Genomic DNA, 23,603 nt, shown 5'->3' with positions numbered 1-23,603 from the left:
CATAGAAATCTGGAGTATATTCAATCTGCCAAAAGGCTGAACTCCAGACAGGCTCGTTGGGCACTGTTTTTTGGACGCTTCAACTTTGTGTTGTCTTACAGGCTGGGTTCTAAGAATGGCAAGCCCGATGCTCTGTCCCGGCAGTTTGATACACCTGTTGACGAGTCTCCTCCTGACACCATTTTGCCTTTGGGCCGTGTGGTGGGGGCCGTCACCTGGGGTATCGAGGGTCGGGTCAGGCGACCATTAGCTCAGGTTGAGGTGCCCATGGGGTGTCCGGCGGGTTTGTTATTTGTGCCTGATACAGTCCGCAGCGCCGTCTTGCGGTGACACTCACGTGTCATCCTGGTGTGAGGAGGTCGCTGGCAGCCATCCGTCAGCGTTTTTGTTGGCCGGCCATGGCTGAGGACATCCATCGGTTCGTGGGAGCTTGTGAGGTTTGTGCTCAAAACAAATCTTCCAATCAACCTCCTGTTGGTCTGCTTCATCCCCTCCCTATTCCTTCCCGCCGCGGTAACATATTGCCCTGGATTGTGTTACTGGTTTCCCTCTATCCAGCGGCAATACGGTGGTTCTTACTGTTGTGGATCGCTTTTCTAAGCCGGTTCACTTCATTCCCCTTCCTAAACTCCCTTCGGCTAGGGAGACGGCCCGGGTGGTCATTGACCACGTCTTCCGGATTCATGGTCTTCCGGAGGATGTGGTCTCTGACAGGGGGCCCCAGTTCGTGTCCCAATTTTGGAGGGAATTCTGTCGACGACTGGGTGCCTCCGCCAGTCTGTCCTTTACAGATCAAGTCTGTTAGGTGGTTTACGGGTTCTAACGGGAAATCTTCTCACAGTTGGGGAAGAAACAGTAACTGGCTCAACAAGCTTGGTTACATGTTGATCTGGAACATTTGGTTCAGTATCATTAGCTGTTAAAGACAATTCTTGCCCCTTAACATTCAGTGTGGGTGATGTACTATTTTTGGCTGACAATATTTCTGTGCTTTGTGTAATTTCTGGATGACAGTCTAACATTTGATCTGCATGTCTTTTCCAGCTTTGTGAACTGTCCACCTGAACTGTGTACGACACTGGTCCTGACTGAGAAGAAACAGTACCAGTTTTCCACTTCTCCTCTCCCCTTCGATAATCTCTGACCAGCACTGAGTCACCCACATTGAAGTCTCTGTGTTTAGCATAAAGGGCACGGTTAGAACACTGTGATTTTTGTGCTTGCTCCACAGTCATTTTCACACTTGGTTTCAGTAGATCCAGTCGTGTCCTCAATCTGCGATGCAAGAATAACATAGCAGGTGCTTCTTTTGTTGTGCTATGTGGTGTATTCCTGTACTGTATCAAAACAAAGAGTCCAATCTCTGCTGTAATGATACTAGTTCTTTAGATGCTTTAAGTGAGTGTTTAAAAGTCTGCACAAAATGCTCAGCTAGCCCGTTGGTGGCTGGGTGGAATGGTGCAGAGCGGACGTGTTTAACACCATTTGATTTCAGAAAACATCCAAACTCCTCTGAAGTAAATTGTGGGCCATTGTCGCTAACTAGTGTTTCAGGTATACCGTAGCGACTGAATAGACCACGCAGCACTTGAATGGTCTTGGAGGAAGTTGTCGAATCCATCACATGAACCTCTGGCCATTTTGAGTGTGCGTCAACAACTACCAGAAACATCCGTCCTTCGAATGGACCAGCAAAGTCGATGTGAATTCACTGCCAAGGAGCTTCTGGCCATGCCCTGGGATGTAGAGGTGAGGGACATGGAGAGTTTTAATTTTGTTGATAGGACATGCATGTCTTTGATTTCTCTTCAATTTGCAAGTCAATATTTGGCCACCAGATGTAGCTACGTGCTAGAGCTTTCATTTTTACTACACCTGGATGTCCTGTGTGTAAATCCTCCAACACTCGTTGTCTCAGATTTGATGGAACGATAACTCGCTGTCCCCACATCAGACAGTCTTGCATCAGTGAGAGTTCCTCTTTTCTTGTGAGTTATGGCCTCAGTGCATGTTCTGAATCTTTTGTAGATGGAAATTATCCAGTGGATACCATCTCTTTCACTCGACAGAGGATCGGATCTGCTCTGGTTCCTTTACTGATGTCGCTGCTACTCACAGGAAGTGCATCCATTTTATTTATTAGGTAAGTGTCCACTGCATCTTTCTTGTCTCTGTGTTGTACGGGCAGTGGCAATCTCGATAACCCGTCAGCATTCCCATGGTCAGTAGCACTTCTATATTGAATTGTGTAGTTGTGTGCAGCTAGCAGAAGAGCCCACCTCTGAAGTCTTGCAGCAGCCATGGATGGAGTTCGGATGGAGTATGGTAGTAAGCGGACGATGGTCTGTTAAAAATGTTAAATGACGTCCATATAGGTAAGTATGAAACTTCCTTACTCCAAAGATGATTCCTAGCGCTTCACGTTCTAGCTGCGCATAGTTTTTCTCAGGTTTACTCAGAGTTCGGGACGGGAAGGCTATGGGCCTTTCCCGCCCATCTGGCATCATGTGGGAAAGTACGGCTCCCACCCCGTATGGTGAAGCATCACAGGCCAAACGAATTGGGAGTCTTGGATCATAATGTGTGAGTACACTGGGTGTTAACAGCTGAGTTTTAGCATCTTGGAACGCTTTCTCACACTCTGCCGACCATTTTACTTCCTTGTCCACTTCATCTACAGCGATATCGTTGACTTGATTGCAAATAAATGCACAGACACTATTTAACTGAACAGAGATGACATAACTGAATCCAATGATGAACTGCCTTTAACTATCATTTTTGCATTATTGACACTGTTTTCCTAATGAATGTTGTTCAGTTGCTTTGATGCAATGTATTTTGTTTAAAGCGCTATATAAATAAAGGTGACATTGACATTGACATTGTGTAACATTGCATTCAGGGGGTGAAGAACTGTGGTTGGCACAAATCTTGCATAATAATTAACCAGTCCCAAAAAAGATCGTAGTTGGTTAAAATTAACAGGAGCTGGTGCTTCGGCGATGGCGCGCAGCATGTCTGGAGACTTGTGAAGTCCTGATGCATCTATCACATGCCCCAAATACTCCAATGAAGTTTTGAAAAACTCACTCTTCTCTCTTTTCACATGAAGTCCGCATTTTTCCAGCCGACCTAACACAGCTTCCAGGTTAGCTAAGTGATGAGCATTATCTCTTCCTGTGATCAGTATATCATCCAAAAAACAATGTACACCCGGTAGTCCTTGTAGCACTTGTTCCATGACTCGTTGAAATATCGATGGAGCTGAAGTGATTCCAAAGGGTAATCTGTTATACACAAACATCCCCTTGTGGGTCGTGATGGTCAGGTATTTACGTGAATCTTCATGCACATGAATCTGTAGGTAGGTATGTGAAAGGTCTAGGTTGCTAAATCTTTGTCCTCCAGCCAGTGACGCGAACAGATCTTCAATCCGGGGTAATGGATAATGTTCTGCACACAGAGCTGGATTCACGGTAATCTTGAAATCACCACAAGTCATCCTAACATTGCCGCCTTTTTTTTATTACAGTTACAATCGGGGTTGCCCATTCACTGAATCGCACAGGTGAAATGATTCCTTCCTTCAGTAAGCGATCAATTTCTTCTTCCACCTTGGGTCTGATAGTGTACGGTACCACCCGAGCTTGGAAGAATCTTGGTTGGGTTCCCGGTTTCAGACTCAACTTCGCTGTATACTCATTGAATGTCCCTAAATCTTCTTTGAATACTTTGGCATACCTTTTAAGGAGACTTTCAAATGTTCCTTCATTAACTTGATGCACTGCTCTTACAGTATTTACCTAACGCCAATCTAGACGAATTCTACGAAGCCATTCTCGTCCCAACAGAGGGGCTGCATTTCCTGAAACAACATACAAAGGTAAATGTACGTTTTGTCTGTTTAGCTTGACACGCACTTTGATGACGCCTTCTGGTGGGATGATCTCGCCTGTATACGCCTTGAGAATAACGTTTGTCTGGCGTAATCGAACATGACTCAGTTTACTGTACAGAACAGTACAGTTCACCTGAGATAATAGAGACCGCCGCTCCAGTATCCACTTCCATATCGCCTGGTAAGGCTGTAGTTTTAAATGTTTTCTCCACTGTCTTATTACCTTTACACATTCGTTCAATGTGGCCTTTCATTCCACACTTGTGACACACTTGATCTTTATAAAAGCACTCATTTTCGATATGGTTGGGCTTTCCACATCTATAACATTTTTCCTTTGACGATTCTGACGACAGAGACATGGCATTTACCTTCAATGAGTTGCTCAAGTGCTTTGATTCCCTAGATACAGCCTCCATTGACATCGCTATATCCACAGCCTTTTTATACGTGAGCTCCGATTCAGTTAATAGCTTCCTTTGAACTGATTCGCTACTCAGCCCACACACGAATCGATCTTGCAGTGCGTCATTTAAATTGTCGCCAAACTCACAGTGCTCCGCCAGTTTCTTTAACACCGCCACATATTGTGCGACACTTTCCCCTTCTGCTTGATTTCGTTTGTGAAATTTGAACCTCTCTGCAATCACAATGGGCCTGGGGGTAAAATGTGTTTTAAGTGTGTTCACAATCTCCTCATATGCCATCTTCCCGGGCTTAACTGGTGCAATTAGACTACGCAACAGTCCATACATCGATGCTCCCATTACACTGAGAAAAACTGACACTCTTTTTTCTTCACTAATGTCATTTGCCTCCACAAAGTGTTCAAAACGTTCAACATACGTAGGCCATTGTTCTCTTGCCTCGTCGAATGTCTCTATCTGTCCGATGATCATAGTAGCCATCCTTTTTGCTCGGCCGCTGACTCGATATTCGCAGTGGGACCTTTATTCTCGTCGCCAATTTATGTTATGTATGCATCAATATGCTATAATAACATATAGTATTCTATTTGTGTCTCAGAATACACAAAAGGGCAACCGGAGATCTGACTGCACTGTTTCACTAACCTGAAGATACTGCCACCCCTGCAGCCCTCTCCACTAATTTCACTTGTTCCCACACTCCTCGTACCACTGGGAGGGGTGGAGGGACAGGTCTTCTTATATCAAAATAATGGAAATTTGATCTTCAGCCATCACCTACAGGTACTGGTTCATTTGAATCACATGCCATTACTGTAACCCACCCTGTTAAAATCCACTTTGTGGTCATTTATCGTCCCCCAGGTCAATTGGGAAACATCTTGGAGGAGTTGGATGTGCTGCTATCAAACTTTCCTGAAGATGGTACTCCTCTGGTACTGCTTGGTGACTTCAACATCCACCAAGATAAACCCCAGGCTGCTGACTTCAAAACTCTGCTCACCTCATTTGATCTCAAGCTAGTGTCTACTACAGCGACTCACAAATCAGGCAACCAACTGGACCTCATCTACACGCGCTGTTGCTCTGTGGACAACTCTTCAGTTGCTCCACTGCACACCTCAGACCACTTCCTCATTACTGCTAACCTAGCACTTAATCCTGAAGTGCCTCACACTCCAACGCAGGTCACCTTTCGACGGAACCTACGCTCACTCTCTCCATCTCTCCTATCTTCTGTGGTTTCATCCTCGCTTCCTGCACTCTCTCAGTTCTCTGCTCTGGACACAAACAGTGCTACGGACACTCTTTGCTCCACTTTAACATCTTGCTTGGTCAACTTTTGCCCACTGTTGTCTAGACCAGCACGCACCGCCCCATCTGCCCCCTGGCTGTCTGAGGTTCTCCGTGAACATCGCTCTAAACTCAGGGCTGCAGAGAGGAAATGGCAGAAATCAAGAAACTCTACAGACCTCAGTGTGTATCAGTCTCTCCTCTCTTCCTTCTCTGCAAATGTCTTCACGGCTAAAACATCCTACTACCACAACAAAATTAACAGCTGTTGTGACGCTCGGACACTCTTCAAGACTTTCTCTTCTCTTCTTAATCCGCCGCCACCACCTCCTCCATCGACTCTTACAGCGGACGACTTTGCAGTTTTCTTCACAAATAAGACGAGATCCATCAGCGGCCAATTCTCCACACCGCAGACTGAGGACAACTTCACAATGACCGATGCACACTCTTTCTCCTCCTTCTCCCCACTCTCAGAGATGGACGTCTCCGAACTTCTCCTGTCCAATCATCCTACTACTTGTCCACTTGATCCGATCCCCACTCACCTCCTTCAAGCGATCTCTTCTTCAGTCATACCTTCGTTTACTCACGTTATCAACTCCTCTCTTCACTCTGGAACATTTCCCTCAGCATTCAAGCAGGCTCGGGTAAGCCCACTGCTCAAGAAACCATCTCTAAATCCAGCGCTTCTTGAAAACTACAGATTGGTATCCCTTCTTCCATTCATTGCAAAGACACTTGAGCGAGCGGTGTTCAACCAGTTTTCTATGTTCCTTGTACAGAACAACCTCCTGGACAGCAACCAATCTGGCTTCAAAAGTAGCCACTCAACTGAGACTGCTCTGCTCTCGGTTACTGAAGCCCTGCGACTAGCAAGAGCAGCTTCAAAATCCTCGGTACTCATCTTACTGGACCTTTCTGCTGCTTTTGACACTGTTAATCACCAGATTCTCCTGTCCACCCTCAGAAAGATGGGCATCTCTGGAACAGCACTCCTGTGGGTTAAGTCCTACCTCTCTGACAGATCCTTCAGTGTGTCTTGGAGGGGTGATGTTTCAAAGTCACACCACCTTGCTACTGGGGTTCCTCAAGGCTCAGTACTTGGACCACTTCTCTTCTCAATCTACATGACATCATTAGGATCTGTCATTCAGAAGCATGGCTTTTCTTATCACTGCTACGCTGATGACACCCAACTCTACCTCTCATTCCAACCAGATGACCCGACGGTAGCTGCTCGCATTTCAGCCTGTCTGAGTGACATCTCTAGCTGGATGAATGACCATCACCTTCAGCTTAACCTTACGAAGACAGAACTCCTGGTGTTTCCAGTTAACCCATTGCTTCATCACAACTTCTCTATACAGCTGGGCTCATCAACCATTACTCCTTCGAGGACAGCTAGAAACCTAGGAGTTGTGATGGATCATCAGTTAAGCTTCACAGACCACATTGCTACAACTACCCGGTCCTGCAGGTTTGCCTTATACAACATTAGGAAGATTAGACCCTTCCTGTCAGAGCAAGCAACCCAACTTCTTGTCCAAGTTCTTGTTCTCTCCAGACTGGACTATTGTAATGCTCTCCTGGCGGGCCTTCCTGCATGTACTGTCAAGCCTCTGCAATTGATCCAGAATGCAGCAGCGAGGGTTGTCTTCAATGAGCCAAAAAAAGCTCACGTTACACAGCTCCTCATCAGGTTACACTGGCTACCAGTAGCTGCTCGCATCAAATTCAAGGTACTGATGCTAGCCTACAAGACGACCACTGGCACGGCACCAACTTACCTAAACTCATTGGTTAAATCTTATGTGCCCTCCAGAAGTTTGCGCTCTGCAAGGGATCGACGCCTTGTGGTACCATCCCAAAGAAGTTCAAAATCACTCTCAAGGACCTTTTCCTGGACTGTGCCCAGCTGGTGGAGTGACCTCCCAATCTCAATTCGTACAGCTGAGTCTTTACTCATTTTCAAGAAACAGCTAAAGACTCATCTTTTTCGCCTGCACTTAACCAACTAACACTAGCACTTTTCCTTTTCTTGTCTTTTTATTAAAAAAAATTAAAAAAAAAAATAAAAAAAACCTACCTATGCGTTCTATACTAGACTAACTGAGACTTGTCATGGCACTTGTACACTGTTGTTGTTCTCTTGTTGACCTGACTGCTTCTATTGTTCTCATTTGTAAGTCGCTTTGGATAAAAGCGTCTGCTAAATGATTAAATGTAAATGTAAATGTAATAAAAGGCACCATAGAGCTTCAGCAATTTTTCATGTGATCAAGAGGACGTTCAATGCTTATCCTGAACAGTATCATTAACACCGCAGATATATTGATTCAATATTGATTTCGGACCATTAGTTGGTACTTTCTGCAGAATACAGCTTCAAACCCAAAAACATGAAGTAATTTTTTTCTTATTCAATCAACACTTGGGGTGCGAGAATAAGCACTAAATCAGAACATTTCAGCTGTCAATTTGACATGCTGCTTTTTTCTAGTTTTTGAGGAAATGTTGCAAAATTAACAGTTCACTTTATGTTTCTTAATATTGATACATGCTGTAGATGAGTATAAATTCCAGATTAGGAATGAATAAACTCCATTGGGCATTACTGTATAAAGGCAGTGAACTCGCAGTTCTGAGTTTTTTTTATTCTCAAAATTGTTCATTTATATCTCGCAATTTTCATTTCTTTTCTCAGAATTAAGATATAAACCTGCAATTGAGAGTTATAAAGACCACTTCTGAGAAAAAAAAAAAAATACAATTGCATGTATTGTTATTTTTTCTTCACAATTTCAAGTTTATTTCATGACATGTATTTTTTTTTTTTTTCAGAATTGCTAGTTTATATCATGCAATTCTGACTTTACAACATAAAACAAGATCTTGAAACTTAACACAATTCAGAATTATGAGATAAAAGTCACAATTACATTTTCTTTTTTATTCAGTGGCGGAAACAGTCTTCTATAATAAGCAAGCATTAAGGCAGCAAGCATTTCTTTATTTAATAAATCATACATCAAAAAGTTAATGGGGGAGGGGTGTTGTGATTTCTAAGCCTGTGAAGGAGAGTCATTAATTAGCGGCTCTAATCTGTTTTGAAAGTAAGCAGTTTCAGTGTATGTGAAGAGATTAGACTGTCTGAGAGACTGGCCATGTCAGCAACCCTTGGTATCCATTTGAAGCATAAAGTGACTCGAATGTCCTTGACACATTGCTGAGAAAGAATATTCAGAGACCATAAAGGATTTTCTAATTATTGAAAAGACATGAAATCGGTTTATTTCAGTGCTCAGCGAATCACAGTGTTATCAACAAGTACCTTTTAAGCAGCAATCAGACGAAACCACTCAAAGGCACGTGATCTATGCTGCATCCAACCTCCCATCAGCACATATTACTCAGACATATTACTCCAGCAATGAAAAAAATACTGCAGCAGTGTGATATGACTAATAAGTGAAAAATCTAAATGAAACCAAGAAAATTCCTGTTACAACTGCCAATAATTTAATAGTACATTATATATACTTGTCAGCTGGTTGTTTGCATGGTTATCTGGGGTGTGCTTTCCCAAAGTATCTATGGTAACAAGTTCAATGAAACTTGCTACCATAGTTAGCTAAAAATGCTGTTGGGAAATGCACCCCTGATTGGTTGTGGACAGCATATAATAATAATATGCAACTAATCATATAATTGTGTATAGATAGATACAATGAATTAAACCTTAAAGTACTTTTAGTAAATAATAAAAATAACCTTTAAATTTAAATTTAATAATACAAATAAAACTACTTCAAAGTAGTAATTAAATGATAATTGTATATAAAATAAGCCTTCATACTCAAAAATCTAAACTAAATATAATGTAAAGTAATACCCAGTCTACATTAAAGTTTATATGGTTTATCATATAAATTCTGATTCGGAAAGAAAAACGTACTCGGTTCCTAACTGACCTTCTTGAGGTCACACCCAGCCTGGTTATTCATTACAGAGTACTCCTGCAACTTCAGCACCTAGGGGTCGAGAGCTGACAGGTGAACTAATGGCCGAAAGCTTGAGCGATACTGTCAAGGACTCTCTGTTAGATATGTTTGTTAAACATAGCAAATGTGTGATAATGTTCTTAGGTAGGAGAAGGAAGGAGACCAGGGTCGGCGTTTCTGAGGCTCGTGGGTTTTTATTAATCAACAAAATAAAACAAAGTCGCGCCACCTGCGCATACGTTTAATTCAAACCACTGCTGGGCAATTCACAGTCTTGCTTTCCGCTTTTCTGTTTAAGTCCCCACGAGTCCTCAGCTCTCTCTTCCCTCGCTGGTTCACGGCTGGTTTAAATACCGCTTCCCCACGCCAGTCACTGCAATGAGAAACAGGTGTCACTCGTTTTTCACTTGACCCACTTACCACCACTCGTCTCTTCACTCTCTCTCCCATCACAGATCTCGCTGAACCACGCCTCCCCTGCCACATACCCCCACCGCCCGACTCAGGCCGGGGAGCCATCCGGCCTGCAGCCCCCGATTCCTGGAGAGGAAGTCGGCTACAGCCATCTGCGCCCCCCAGCCTGTGAATCACCTTGAACTTAAACGGCTGTAAAGCTAGATACCAACGGGTGATTCGCGCGTTGGTATCCTTCATGCGGTGGAGCCACTGGAGGGGCACGTGGTCCGAGCAGAGGGTGAACTCCCGCCCCAGGAGGTAGTAGCGAAGGGTGAGGACCGCCCACCTGATGGCCAAAGACTCCTTCTCTCTGGTGCTGTACTTAGTCTCTCTCTTCGAGAGCTTTCGACTAATGTACAGCACCAGGCGGTCCTCCCCCCCCATCACCTGGGACAGGACCGTGCTCAGCCCCCTGTCCGACGCGTCAGTCTGCAACAAAAAGGGGAGAGAAAAGTTAGGAGCGTGCAGGAGCGGTCCACCACACAGGGCGGCCTTAACTCGGGTAAAGGCCTGTTGGCACTGCTCCGTCCATTGGACCGTATCTGGTACCTCCTTTTTAGTGAGGTCAGTCAGCGGGCTGGTGAGGTCCGAATAACCAGGAATAAACCTCCTATAATATCCCGCCAGCCCCAGGAACTGCCTCACCTCCTTTTTGGTCTTGGGTCTGGGGCAGGTCGCAATTGCTGCCGTCTTGTCAATTTGGGGACACACCTGCCCTTGACCCAAGTGGAAGCCCAGATACCTTACCTCCACCCGCCCAACCGCGCACTTCTTCGGGTTGGCCGTTGGCCCCGCCCGTCTCAGCACCCCGAGGACAGCCCTCACATGCTTCATTTGCCGCTGCCAGTCCCCACTATAGATGATGATATCATCCAGGTAGGCTGCGACATTTGCAGCATGGGGTCGCAGCACTCGATCCATGAGATGCTGAAACTTAGCGGGTGCCCCGAACAAGCCGAAAGGAAGCGTCACAAATTGGTGTAATCCAAACATTGTGGTGAAGGCTGTTTTATCTTTGGACATGGGAGATAAGGGGATCTGCCAATATCCTTTTGTTAAGTCCAATGTCAAGTAAAAACAAGCCGTACCTAACTGATCGAGCAACTTGTCAATCCGCGGCATTGGATAAGCATCAAATTTTGACACTGCGTTCACCCTGCGATAGTCCACACAAAACCGCACCAAGCCATCCGTTTTAGGCACCAAAACTATCGAGCTTGCCCAATCACTGTGGGACTCCTCGATTACTCCCAACCCCAGCATTGCCTCTAATTCTGTCTGAACCACTTTTTTCTTGTATTCAGGTAGTCTATATGGCCGGCTGCGAACCACCACGCTCGGCTCGGCTCAGCTCGCTCTCAATATGGTGCTGAATCAGATTAGTACGACCAGGTAAAGGCGAAAACATGTCTGCAAATTCGGACTGTAAATGCCCAATGTCAGTGAGCTGCGAGGGCGAGAGGTGATCCCCTCCCGGGACCAGGGCGAGGGATTTTTCTTTAATGACTGCCTCTGGCCTGAGATCTTCCTCTCCGCTCACCGCCGTCGCTAGCAACACTGACTCCTCTTCGCTCCATTTTTTTAGGAGGTTGAGGTGGTAAATTTGCAGCGAGTCGCCTCTGTCTGTTCGTACTACTTCATAATTGAGATCTCCTTCTCACTGTGTGACCTCAAAGGGTCCTTGCCACTTTGCTAATAATTTGGAGCTGGAGGTTGGCAGTAATACGAGCACTTTATCTCCAGGTGCAAATTCTTGGAGCTTAGTTCCCCTGTTATACAGCTAGCTTTGTCTGCCCTGGGCCTGAAGCAAATTCTCCATAGAGAGCCGCCCCAGTGTATGGAGTTTTGCTCTCAGGTCCATGACATATTGAATTTCGTTCTTGCTATCCGAACGTCCGTCCTCCCAAGTTTCTTTCAGGATGTCCAGCACCCCGCGGGGCTGGCATCCGTAAAGAAGCTCGAAGGGGGAAAACCCCATGGAGGCTTGGCGGACCTCGCGCACAGCGAATAAGAGGTGTTTTAGCCATCTATCCCAATTTTTTGCGTCTTCTTGTACGAATTTACGAATCATTGTTTTTAAAGTGCGATTAAATTGTTCGACCAGTCCGTCCGTTTGTGGGTGATAGACGCTTGGTACGTACCGCTTTAATGCCCAACAATTCGTATAATTTGTGTAAGGTGCGTGATATAAACGCGGTGCCCTGGTCCGTGAGAATCTCTTTTGGGATTCACACACGGGAGATTAAACAAAACAGAGCGTCTGCCACACTCTTTGCTGAGATGTTGCGGAGCGCACTGCCTCGGGATATCGTGTTGCATAATCCACTATGACTAATGCAAAACGATGTCCCTGTGCTGATCGTTCTAATGGCCCGATGAGGTCCATACCAATTCGTTGGAAGGGGACCTGCACTAGAGGAAGAGGGCGCAATGGCACTTTGGGGTGGCCGGTGGGTTCACCAACTGCGATTCCCGACAAGACGCGCACCATCGATGGAACGGACCTGCTCGAATGCATGTTTGAGGGTCTCATCCTGGGACTGCTCCAGAGGAAAGTCATCGCGACTGGAAAGGTTTAGCCTCGCCAGGTCGCTCGGTTCCCCTGAAGCTTCCCCACTGGGTCCTGGCACAGATTCTACCACCTGAGCGCTCGCCCCGCCCTCCTTCCCTCTCTTCTTCCCAGAGGCATCCACTGTTAAACACCCCAATAATTGTTCAAAAGCTGGCCAATTGGTCCCCAAGATTAGTGGATGCCGGAGGCGCGGACTAACGGCCACCTCCACATAATGCTTTTGTCCCCTAAATTTGATGGCTATGGCTTTCATGGGGTATTCCACTACATCCCCGCACACCTCACCTTAACCATGCTGCCCGTATCCAATGCCCCGGATTGTATCAGGCTTTGATGGATGGAGGTCTGGTTACAACCTGAATCCACCAAAGCCTGATAGGTACTCCCCTTAATACTCACGGGTATTTGGTACAACCCGGCTTGATCGGGGGCAGCCTGCGGGTCCTGCACCTCCATGACCGGGCACCGATCCACAAAATGGCCCGGATCCCAGCAACGCCAGCAGGCCTCCCCACCGCCCTAGTGGCCGGTGCGGCAACGCCATTCCCCTGGCAAGGCCCCGTGACACAGCAGCCGGCTCTGTCCCCGTCCTCCAGCTGGGGGCGGCCCTCGTTGGCCCCACGAATCGGGTCCTGGGATAAGGGACAGGTTTAGAGGAAGGGGAAGAGAGAGGGGGGGGAGAGAGAGAGAGAGAGAGAGATAGATAGATAGATGGAAGGGGTTCACCGACCCCGGAACACGCCGCCAGCTGATCCTCCGCCAGTTGGATGGCCAGATCCAGCGATGCTGGCCGGTGGCTCTGGACCCACTGGGCGGTTCTCTTTGGGAGTCGTGAGATGAACTGCTCCAGTACCACTTTGTTGATGATGGTCTCGGCGTCGCTTCCTCCGGCCAACAGCCATTTGCGGCACGAGTCCCAGAGCTGCTGGGCTAAGACAAAGGGCCGGCCCGTTTCAGTCAGTTCCAACAACCGGAAGCGCTGACGATGCTGCTCGGGGCTGAGGCTGACCCTTTGGAGCACTGCTCTTTTTAAGTCTGCATATACCAGGAGGTTCTGGACGGGCAGTTGTTGAGCAGCCTTCTGGGCCTCCCCCGACAGCAGCGGAATCACCCGCACAGGCCAGCTGTCTGTCGGCCACCCACATGCCTCGGCCATCCTTTCAAACAGGTTCGAGAAATGCTTCTGGATCGTCCGTTGGCCCCATCTTCATAAGAGGCATGTTGGCAGCGGGGCTAGAACTGGGGGAAGCCGACCTCATCCGAACCTTCCGGTCCAGCAAGCTCCGGAACAGCTCGCGGTCCTCCTGCTGGACCTGCATCATTGCCTGAAACCGATGTTCGTGGTCGGCCATAAAGTCCACCAGGGCTTGATGGTGTTCCTGATGCGGGCCCGCGAGCGATGTGATGATCTCCGCAAACGGCGTTCCCGATGGTCCTGACGGAGTTTGCATGGCGGTGTCGTTCTCCTTCCTTCCCGGGTTTCGGCACTAGTGTGATAATGTTCTTAGGTAGGAGAAGGAAGGAGACCAGGGTCGGCGTTTCTGAGGCTCGTGGGTTTTTATTAATCAACAAAATAAAACAAAGTCGCGCCACCTGCGCATACGTTTAATTCAAACCACTGCTGGGCAATTCACAGTCTTGCTTTCTGCTTTTCTGTTTGAGTCCCCATGAGTCCTCAGCTCTCTCTTCCCTCGCTGGTTCACGGCTGGCTTAAATACCGCTTCCCCACGCCAATCACTGCAATGAGAAGCAGGTGTCACTCGTTTTTCTCTTGACCCACTTACCACCACTCATCTCTTCACTCTCTCTCCCATCACAGACCTCGCTGAACCACGCCTCCCCTGTCATAGAATGTTTCTTCAAGTGGAGAGGATTCTGGTCTGCAAGGCCGGGACTTCCAGGTTGTAAAACCTTGCGAATGTGGACAGCAAGGCCCAGCCTACTATCCATCTAGAGAGTCTTTGCTTCATGACCGGATGCCCTTTGGTGCTGTTACCGAAGTTGACAGAACGCTCATTGTAAATTCTCAAAGCTTTACTGATGTTGGTGACAGAAGCAGAGCAGTCTTCAGCAACAGTGACGTAATGTTGTTAGACTGTATCGGCTCATAAGGAGGGCCCTCAGCACAGTAGGCAGATCTCGTTAAGGGACATACAAACATAAAAACATAGTTGAAAAAGCGTTATTTGTTTTTAATGTGTTAAGTTAATTACTTTAATCTATGACTAGTCTAAATCTAGACTATCTCCGTCGATATATCTTTTATTTTTGTCAAGCTTAATTTCTCAAGCTATGTCAATTAACACACACACACACACACACACACACACACACACACACACACTTACACACACACACACACACACACACTCTTTCCTTCTGTCAAGCTTGTGTCGCGTTATCTAGTAAATAAACCAGACGTCATCTCGGTCATCTCAAGCACTGAAACCCGAATGTGTCTGTGTCTGTGTGATTACAGGCGTCTACATATCAGTTAGACATCAAGCGGTTGTAAAAACATCTAACAGGTTTTGAAATGCTTGTAACTGGCTTGTGAAACTAATTAATTTCAAAGGGTGTTATATATATATATATATATAGGATTTTTATTTTAATTACATTTATTATTTTTATTCACAAGGTGATTTTTTAAACACCGATGCAAACATTAATGCACACAGGTCATACAAACAAGCGTAGTCTATCTTGTTTTTTTCAAGCCTCAATACACACACACACACACACACACACACACACACATACACACAAACACTTTCCTTCTCCCATGCTTATTCTGTGAAACATTTCTATAGCCACATCTTTATTTAACAAAATCTAAAATGAGATCTGATTATTGCTATATTAAATGCTTCTGTAAATTGGAATCTTTCGTTGTCATATCTTTTACATTTTATTAAAATAGGTTCAACTGTTTCACAATATCACATTTAACACAAAGTCCAGACACATGTATTTCATCTTATAAATAATGACTGATTAAGTGCAATGTGTCCAATTCTATGGCGAGATCTTCTCTTCTATTCCCAAAAATTCTCCTTTCATTTCCAACTGGTCTTTGAATATTATATAAACGCTGGCCTTTATTCTAACCAACCCATTTAATTTGACACGTATCTTTTTATTTTTATTTATTTTTTGACTAGACCTTTTATTTCTAATTTACTCATTGGAGTATTAAATACGATGTCTGACATTTTAAAGCTTTTATCTGGTCCACTACTTTCAATACAAAGTAATGTTTTTAATAACAACACATCAGTTCTCATTCGATGAAAACATTCTACCTTTAATATTAGACCGATGTTTTTACTATAAAATTAGGTTTACCTATACGATTTAATTATTTCATCTCAACAAAATTCCTTGTTGGAAAAAAGTGTTGTTTTATTTAATTTTAATAAGTCACTCACACATACTTTAGTAGTCTAAACCCATGAATACGTCTTTTATGTTGTCAATATTAACTTCTATCATTGCTATATCATTGCTATATCAATTAAAACATGCGTTTAGGCAAACACAAATATTAAACAGGAATGAATGTGATATGTCAAGATGAGCTTTTCTTGCCAAAGAAACTTTTACAACATTACAGAAAAGGCTAAATATTTCATCTCTTTGTGTTTACTTTTACGACCATGTCAGTGAAGACTGTAAAACATCTAAAGGTTTTTGGGGGTTTGCAACTCAACTGTAATCTAATTAGTTTTCCGGAGTTCTGGTGTTGTAAATGGTGTGCTGCTGGTCAGCTAAAGTAAAAAAAAAAAATTGTTTGTGTATTCCGTGATCAAAGGGACAATTTCAACTTTATGACTTGGGATCGCAAGGTTAGCTGAAAGTTCATTTACTGGTCAAAAGGATGTGAAATCTTTTAACAAGTCAGACCATAGAAAAATGTAGTTTAATTCAAATTAATTTAGTTTTGTTTTAGTTACATTTATAATTTTTATTAACCCATAGATCTTTCAACCTCAACATAGATGTACTGAGAATACAAACAAGTACACAAACAAAACCATACAATCATAAACAAACACACACACACACAGATACAAATGTAGAAATACAGAAAACATGAACATGTAACCAAACAAATACAAATATACACTCAAACAAGTACATAAATACACAAACAAAATAGGTCACAAACACGAAAATACCTATATTAGATTGAAAATGAGTTGTCATAAGTTTTCTTTGAAACCAAAAGTGTTTGTTGCGACAAATGTCTCACAGAACTTTATACAATAGATTAGACGTCCTTTCTCACTTTCCAAATGGTGTTGTTAACCATGATGTTTAAAATAGTTAAAAAAAGTATTATTTTTTAGCTTTCATGTAGGATTCATGTCAGCACTCAAATGTTTTTAGCAAGAGTCCAGAGACAGATGAAAATAGATGCGTGAAGAAAAAAATTTAAGAGTTTTTTAATGACAGACAGAGATGTATAGTAACGAAGTAGAACTACTTCACTACTGTACTTAAGTACTAAAACGCGGTATCTGTACTTTACTAGAGTATTATTTTTTCTCCTACTTCCACTTTTACTTCAGTATATATTTTCGATGAGTTTAATACTTTTACTCCGAAATTTTTTTAATGTGCTGCATCGTTACTCGTTACAATGATAAAAATGTTACAAATCATTCCATTACAAACAGAACTGTAGATGGCAGGTTTGATGAAGCTGGCACATCATTGAGCGAATCAAGTGATTGAGAAGGCTGCGCGTGCTGACTGAACTGCTGTGAAGAGAGAGATGAACACCGAGCCGAGCCAGATAATGACTCGTTCACGAGTCAAGAACCGGTTGCATCGGTTTTCGAATCACCAGTAGTTCTTTCTGACAGTTCGATTCAATAAACCAGTTGAAGAAAACCTAATTATGACAGAGTTACAGGTTTCAGGCGTTTTTGGTGAGTGTAAGCGGTGAAAACGTAAATGTGACCATCGAGTAACGTTAGCTACTAAAAAGAAGACAAATTCTGTAAGTGTTCATTAAGATGCCGAAATGAAAATAAGCGTACAAATATCCATAATGACAATAAGTACAATATACCCTAAAGACACAATAGCCCCTGCTAAGTACACCTAAAATTTGCTAGAGTGGTGAGATATTTAAGTTTACCTTTATTCATTTAGCAGACGCTTTTATCCGAAGCGACTTACAGATGAGGACGGTGGAAGCAATCAAAACAACAAAAAGAGCAATGATATATAATTGTTATAACAAGTCTCAGTTAGGTTAACACAGTACACGAAGCATGGGCTTTTAAATAATATAATAAATAAAAAGAAAACAGATTGAATAAAAAAGGATAGAGCAAGTTAGAGAACTTTACACACACACATATAAATAGGTATAAACCACAATGTTTTTCATAGCATTACACTTTGAAACCAGAACGATATGTTTCCATGATTTTGTTAGCTCTTTTTGTTTGAATCTGTTTACCGTAGTTTTCACCATCCTAATTGCAATGGTTTGGTCTTGCGCTTAGGGCCTTATACGACTCGTTTTCCCAGTTTTTGGTCTCGTGTAAGTGGGTCTCTTTGTTCATACAAAGCAATATTTCTGTGAATTTGGGTATTAAAATATTGCTTTAAACATCGTCTTCATCTGTAAGTCGCTTTGGATAAAAGCGTCTGCTAAATGAATAAAGTTAAACTTAAATATCTCAGCACTCTAGCAAATTTTAGGTGTACTTAGCAGGGGCTATTGTGTCTTTAGGGTATATTGTACTTATTGTCATTATGGATATTTGTACGCTTATTTTCATTTCGGCATCTTAATGAACACTTACACAATTTGTCTTCGTTTGAGTAGCTAACGTTACTCGACGGTCACAATTTAAGTTTTCACCGCTTACACTCACCAAATGCCTGAAACCTGTAACTATATTCAAGAATAATACGATATACTGTACATGTGCTAAAACAGGCTAAAATAGGGTTGGCTATGCTGTAATGGAGCAACCGTTGTTATGTTATCTTGTGAACCATTAGGATTCGTGTGTCCTGAAACCAAATAATTGTCTTTATCTTTAGAAAAAGACAATCGTGTCCTGCTGCTGTGGTCTGAATATCCAGTCTGTCTTCATCAGGAAATGATGAACAGCCATCATCAGACCCCGTTCTGGAGATAGTGTGTATGTTTGTTTATTTTACAGACATATTTCATCATAAAACTAGGTCAGCAGGGCCTTGTAATAATATGGTAAACATGTCATAAGTCGGTCAATCGTGCATCCAGAGTTTATCTTACTACATCTCTATAATACATTTCTGCAATGGCTATACTTGTTACGGTGCTTTCAAGTCGGGGTCTGGTGGTTGTTTTAAGAGCAAACCCTTGTTTGCCAACTAGTGTTAAGCGACACTGTCCGCATTTTTAAAGTTAAAGAGGATAATGAACACTTTCATAATCTATTATTGTCAGAATGCATAATCAGTGTTAGGGGTCAACTAGTTACATATAGCTAAATTATATCATTTGATTACAAAAATAAAATGTAATCAGTTACAGTCACAGAAAAAATAATTAAATTGCAGTTAATTATGAAAATGTTACATCTGAATATTTTTTCACACACGTACAGATTTAATTGATATATTTCGTAAACCAACTTAACTAACTCTAACTACTCTATGTATTTAATCTCCAAGCAAATCTGATTTTGTGGTGGTTGTGCTTTAAAATGAAATCACGATCACAATCCTAATTTAAGTGATGAAGGATTTTGAAAAGTCTGACGGTCATTAGCTGTCGAGCACTGTTAACCCCGTCCTGTTTACACGTTTCAAAAGATTAACGGTTGAAAACATTACAAGTCTTAAAACATGTAATAAAATGTAATCAGTTACATTACTTTTTTAAAGAAATTGATATAGTTGCACAACCTTTTAGATTTTAAATAGGGTCATTTGTGATCTATAACCTATTACAAAGTTCATAGTAACCTCCCCAAAACTGTGTGTAAAATAATTCCCCCAAGGTCTCAGTTACAGCTAAACGTTAAAACAAAAACTTAAGGTTTTTGTTGGCAGTTTTGTGAGGAATGTGTGTGAAAACCGCGTGGTTTGAAAGAAAAATGTTTTAGCTTATATATGTGATTTTACTACAAACTATAAGCAATCTAACTAAGAAACCTGATATGTTTTTATTTATTTTTTCTTTTCCAATCAAACCGGTTGTTCGCAGTTAAAAAGTCATAAGAATGTTTATTGTGTTTTGAAAAGAAAGTAAGTTATGATATATAAATAATATATTTTTTATTGTTTAACATCAACCACAATGCGTTTATGTATTTCTTCTGCTTCATGTATGCAACAGTTACCGTACACACATTCAAGAGAAATGCATAAACTCAATTGTTTTAAACAATCTAAACCAACTAGTCTGTCATCAGAGATGTATAAAGTACTAGAGACCCAGACTTGAGTAAAAGTACAAGTGCTCTATCAAAAAAATGACTTGAGTAGAAGTTGAAGTGCTCTTTAAGCACCACACTTAAGTAGAAGTACTAAAGTATTCAACATTTTTGTACTTAAGTATTGCAAGTAGTCTATTTGAAAATTTACTACTCAAGTACTGAAAGTAAAAGTACAAGTATTGTGTTATGTAGTTATTAAAGAAAGTAGTCAAAAGTTTGAACATATTCTTTTTACTATTTCAAATGATTAACCTAAAGGACAATCACAATTCCTTTGACTGTAACTTTTTGAAAACAAAAAACAGATTAAAGGGTTAGTTCGCCCAATTTGCAAAATTATGTCATTAATAACTTACCCTCATGTTGTTTCAAACCTGTAAGACCTCCGTTTATTTTTGGAACACAGTTTAAGATATTTTAGATTTAGTCCGAGAGCTCTTAGTCCCTCCATTGAAACTGTGTGTACGGTATACTGTCCATGTCCAGAAAGGTAAGAAAAACATCATCAAAGTAGTCCATGTGACATCAGAGGGTCAGTTAGAATTTTTTGAAGCATCGAAAAGACATTTTAGTCCAAAAATAGCAAAAACTACGACTTTATTCAGCATTGTCTTCTCTTCCGTGTCTGTTGTGAGAGAGTTCAAAACAAAGCAGTTTGTAATATCCGGTTCGCGAACGAATCACTCGATGTAACCGGATCTTTTTGGACCAGTTCACCAAATCGAACTGAATCGTTTTAAACGGTTCTCCAATACGCATTAATCCACAAATGACTTAAGCTGTTAACTTTTTTAATGTGCCTGACACTCCCTCTGAGTTAAAACAAACCCATAACCTGGAGTAATTCATTTACTCAAACAGTACACTGACTGAACTGCTGTCAAGAGAGAACTGAAGATGAACACCGAGCCGAGCCAGATAACGAACAACAGACTGACTCGTTCACGAGTCAAGAACACTGATCTATATATATAACTTACTGTATATTATAGATCAGTGGTCAAGAACCGTTTCTGTCAGACACGTCCGATTCGAGAACCGAGGAGCTGATGATACTGCGCATGTGTGATTCAGCGTGAAAGCAAACCGACACACAGAGCGCATGAACCGAACTGATTCTTTTGGTGATTGATTCTGAACTGATTCTGTGCTAATTTTATGAGCCCAGGTAATAGTGATGGGATTTATGGCTCTTTGAGGGGATCTGGATCTTCGCGATCCGTTCCTTTCAAAGAGCTGTTCAAAAGAACGGCTCTTTTGGCTCTTTTTAAATATTTAGTCAGTTTTAAGAAGCCAGCTTGGGGCCATCTCAGTTTATCCTGGAAATAATCACTGGGAGGAATGATGAGGTGAGATTTGTAGTCAATTAATTAACACTCAGATATCACACACCAATATCTGAGTTTGAATTATTCTGAAATATTGATTATTACCTCGTTTGTCATGTGTGGACTATATTCCATAGGGTTGCACAAATCCCTCTGCTTAGTGACATCACTATTTTGGATTTACCTTTAGTACAAAGTGTGTGTGTGTGTGTGTGTAAAGCTACGTTGACTTATGTTATTCATACAATACCTACTCAAATAAACATCAAAAACAAAGCCGGCTGCAATGAACTTCTGTGCAAAACAGCTTTTACTACAAACACTTCCACACAAGAACATTTTGATAGAAAACAAAAAATATTTAAAGTAGATAAAATTAGAATAAATAAAATGGAAATGTCTACATACTACATACTATTACTACTGTAAACTTTGCAAATAGGACATCAGCCCCTTCAAGTCAATGAACAATAACAAAGTGGGCTACAATGAACATGCACAACTAATAACTAATATCATCATGCTATAAAGGGTTGGCCTGCGCTGGGTGCGCCCCTCCCCCTATAACTGTTCTGTCTCGCGGAGGAGCTCATTTGTGTGCATCTGTGTGAAATACGCATAGGAAAAAAGAACGACAGAAATAACGGCTCCCCTCCAGCCGCGACTCGGCTCCCATCGTTCATGTTTATTAGCCGTTCAAAAGAATCGGTTCGTTCGCGAACGTCACAGCTCTACCAGGTAAACCGAAGGCTTGCAGTCAACGCCAATGACGCCATAACGTCGAGCGCAAAAGAACCGGTGAACTGTTTTCTTCAACTGGTTTATTGAATCGAACTGTCAGAAAGAACTACTGGTGATTCGAAAACCGATGCAACCGGTTCTTGACTCGTGAACGAGTCATTATCTGGCTCGGCTCGGTGTTCATCTCTCTCTTCACAGCAGTTCAGTCAGCACGCGCAGCCTTCTCAATCGCTTGATTCGCTCAATGATGTGCCAGCTTCATCAAACCTGCCATCTACAGTTCTGTTTGTAATGGAATGATTTGTAACATTTTTATCATTGTAACGAGTAACGATGCAGCACATTAAAAAAATATCGGAGTAAAAGTATTAAACTCATCGAAAATATATACTGAAGTAAAAGTGGAAGTAGGAGAAAAAAATAATACTCTAGTAAAGTACAGATACCGCCTTTTAGTACTTAAGTACAGTAGTGAAGTAGTTCTACTTCGTTACTATACATCTCTGTCTGTCATTAAAAAACTCTTACATTTTTTTCTTCACGCATCTATTTTCATCTGTCTCTGGACTCTTGCTAAAAACATTTGAGTGCTGACATGAATCCTACATGAAAGCTAAAAAATAATACTTTTTTTAACTTTTTTAAACATCATGGTTAACAACACCATTTGGAAAGTGAGAAAGAACGTCTAATCTATTGTATAAAGTTCTGTGAGACATTTGTCGCAACAAACACTTTTGGTTTCAAAGAAAACTTATGACAACTCATTTTCAATCTAATATAGGTATTTTCGTGTTTGTGACCAATTTTGTTTGTTTGTTTGTGTATTTATGTACCTGTTTGAGTGTATATTTGTATTTGTTTGGTTACATGTTCATGTTTTCTGTATGTCTACATTTGTATCTGTGTGTGTGTGTGTGTTTGTTTATGATTGTATGGTTGTGTTTGTGTACTTGTTTGCATTCTCAGTACATCTATGTTGAGGTTGAAAGATCTATGGGTTAATAAAAATTATAAATGTAACTAAAACAAAACTAAATTAATTTGAATTAAACTACATTTTTCTATGGTCTGACTTGTTAAAAGATTTCACATCCTTTTGACCAGTAAATGAACTTTCAGCTAACCTTGCGATCCCAAGTCATAAAGTTGAAATTGTCACCCTTTGATCACGGAATACACAAACAATTTTTTTTTTTACTTTAGCTGACCAGCAGCACACCATTTACAACACCAGAACCCCGGAAAACTAATTAGATTACAGTTGAGTTGCAAACCCCCAAAAACCTTTAGATGTTTTACAGTCTTCGCTGACATGGTCGTAAAAGTAAACACAAAGACACCAGACACGTTTCTACGCACTACTAGAGATGAAATATTTAGCCTTTCCTGTAATGTTGTAAAAGTTTCTTTGGCAAGAAAAGCC

General features: G+C 42.1%; 1 pseudogene; it reads right to left on the bottom strand.

Moving 5' to 3' along the window:
- Positions 1-550: 550 nt before the first annotated feature.
- On the bottom strand, positions 551-4,656 carry LOC132131942 (uncharacterized protein K02A2.6-like; annotated as a pseudogene).
- Positions 4,657-23,603: the final 18,947 nt, after the last annotated feature.

This window comes from Carassius carassius, chromosome 4 (assembly GCF_963082965.1).
Source record: "Carassius carassius chromosome 4, fCarCar2.1, whole genome shotgun sequence".
In the NCBI taxonomy this organism is placed as follows: domain Eukaryota; kingdom Metazoa; phylum Chordata; class Actinopteri; order Cypriniformes; family Cyprinidae; genus Carassius; species Carassius carassius.
This window is presented reverse-complemented; position numbering and strand designations above follow the sequence as displayed.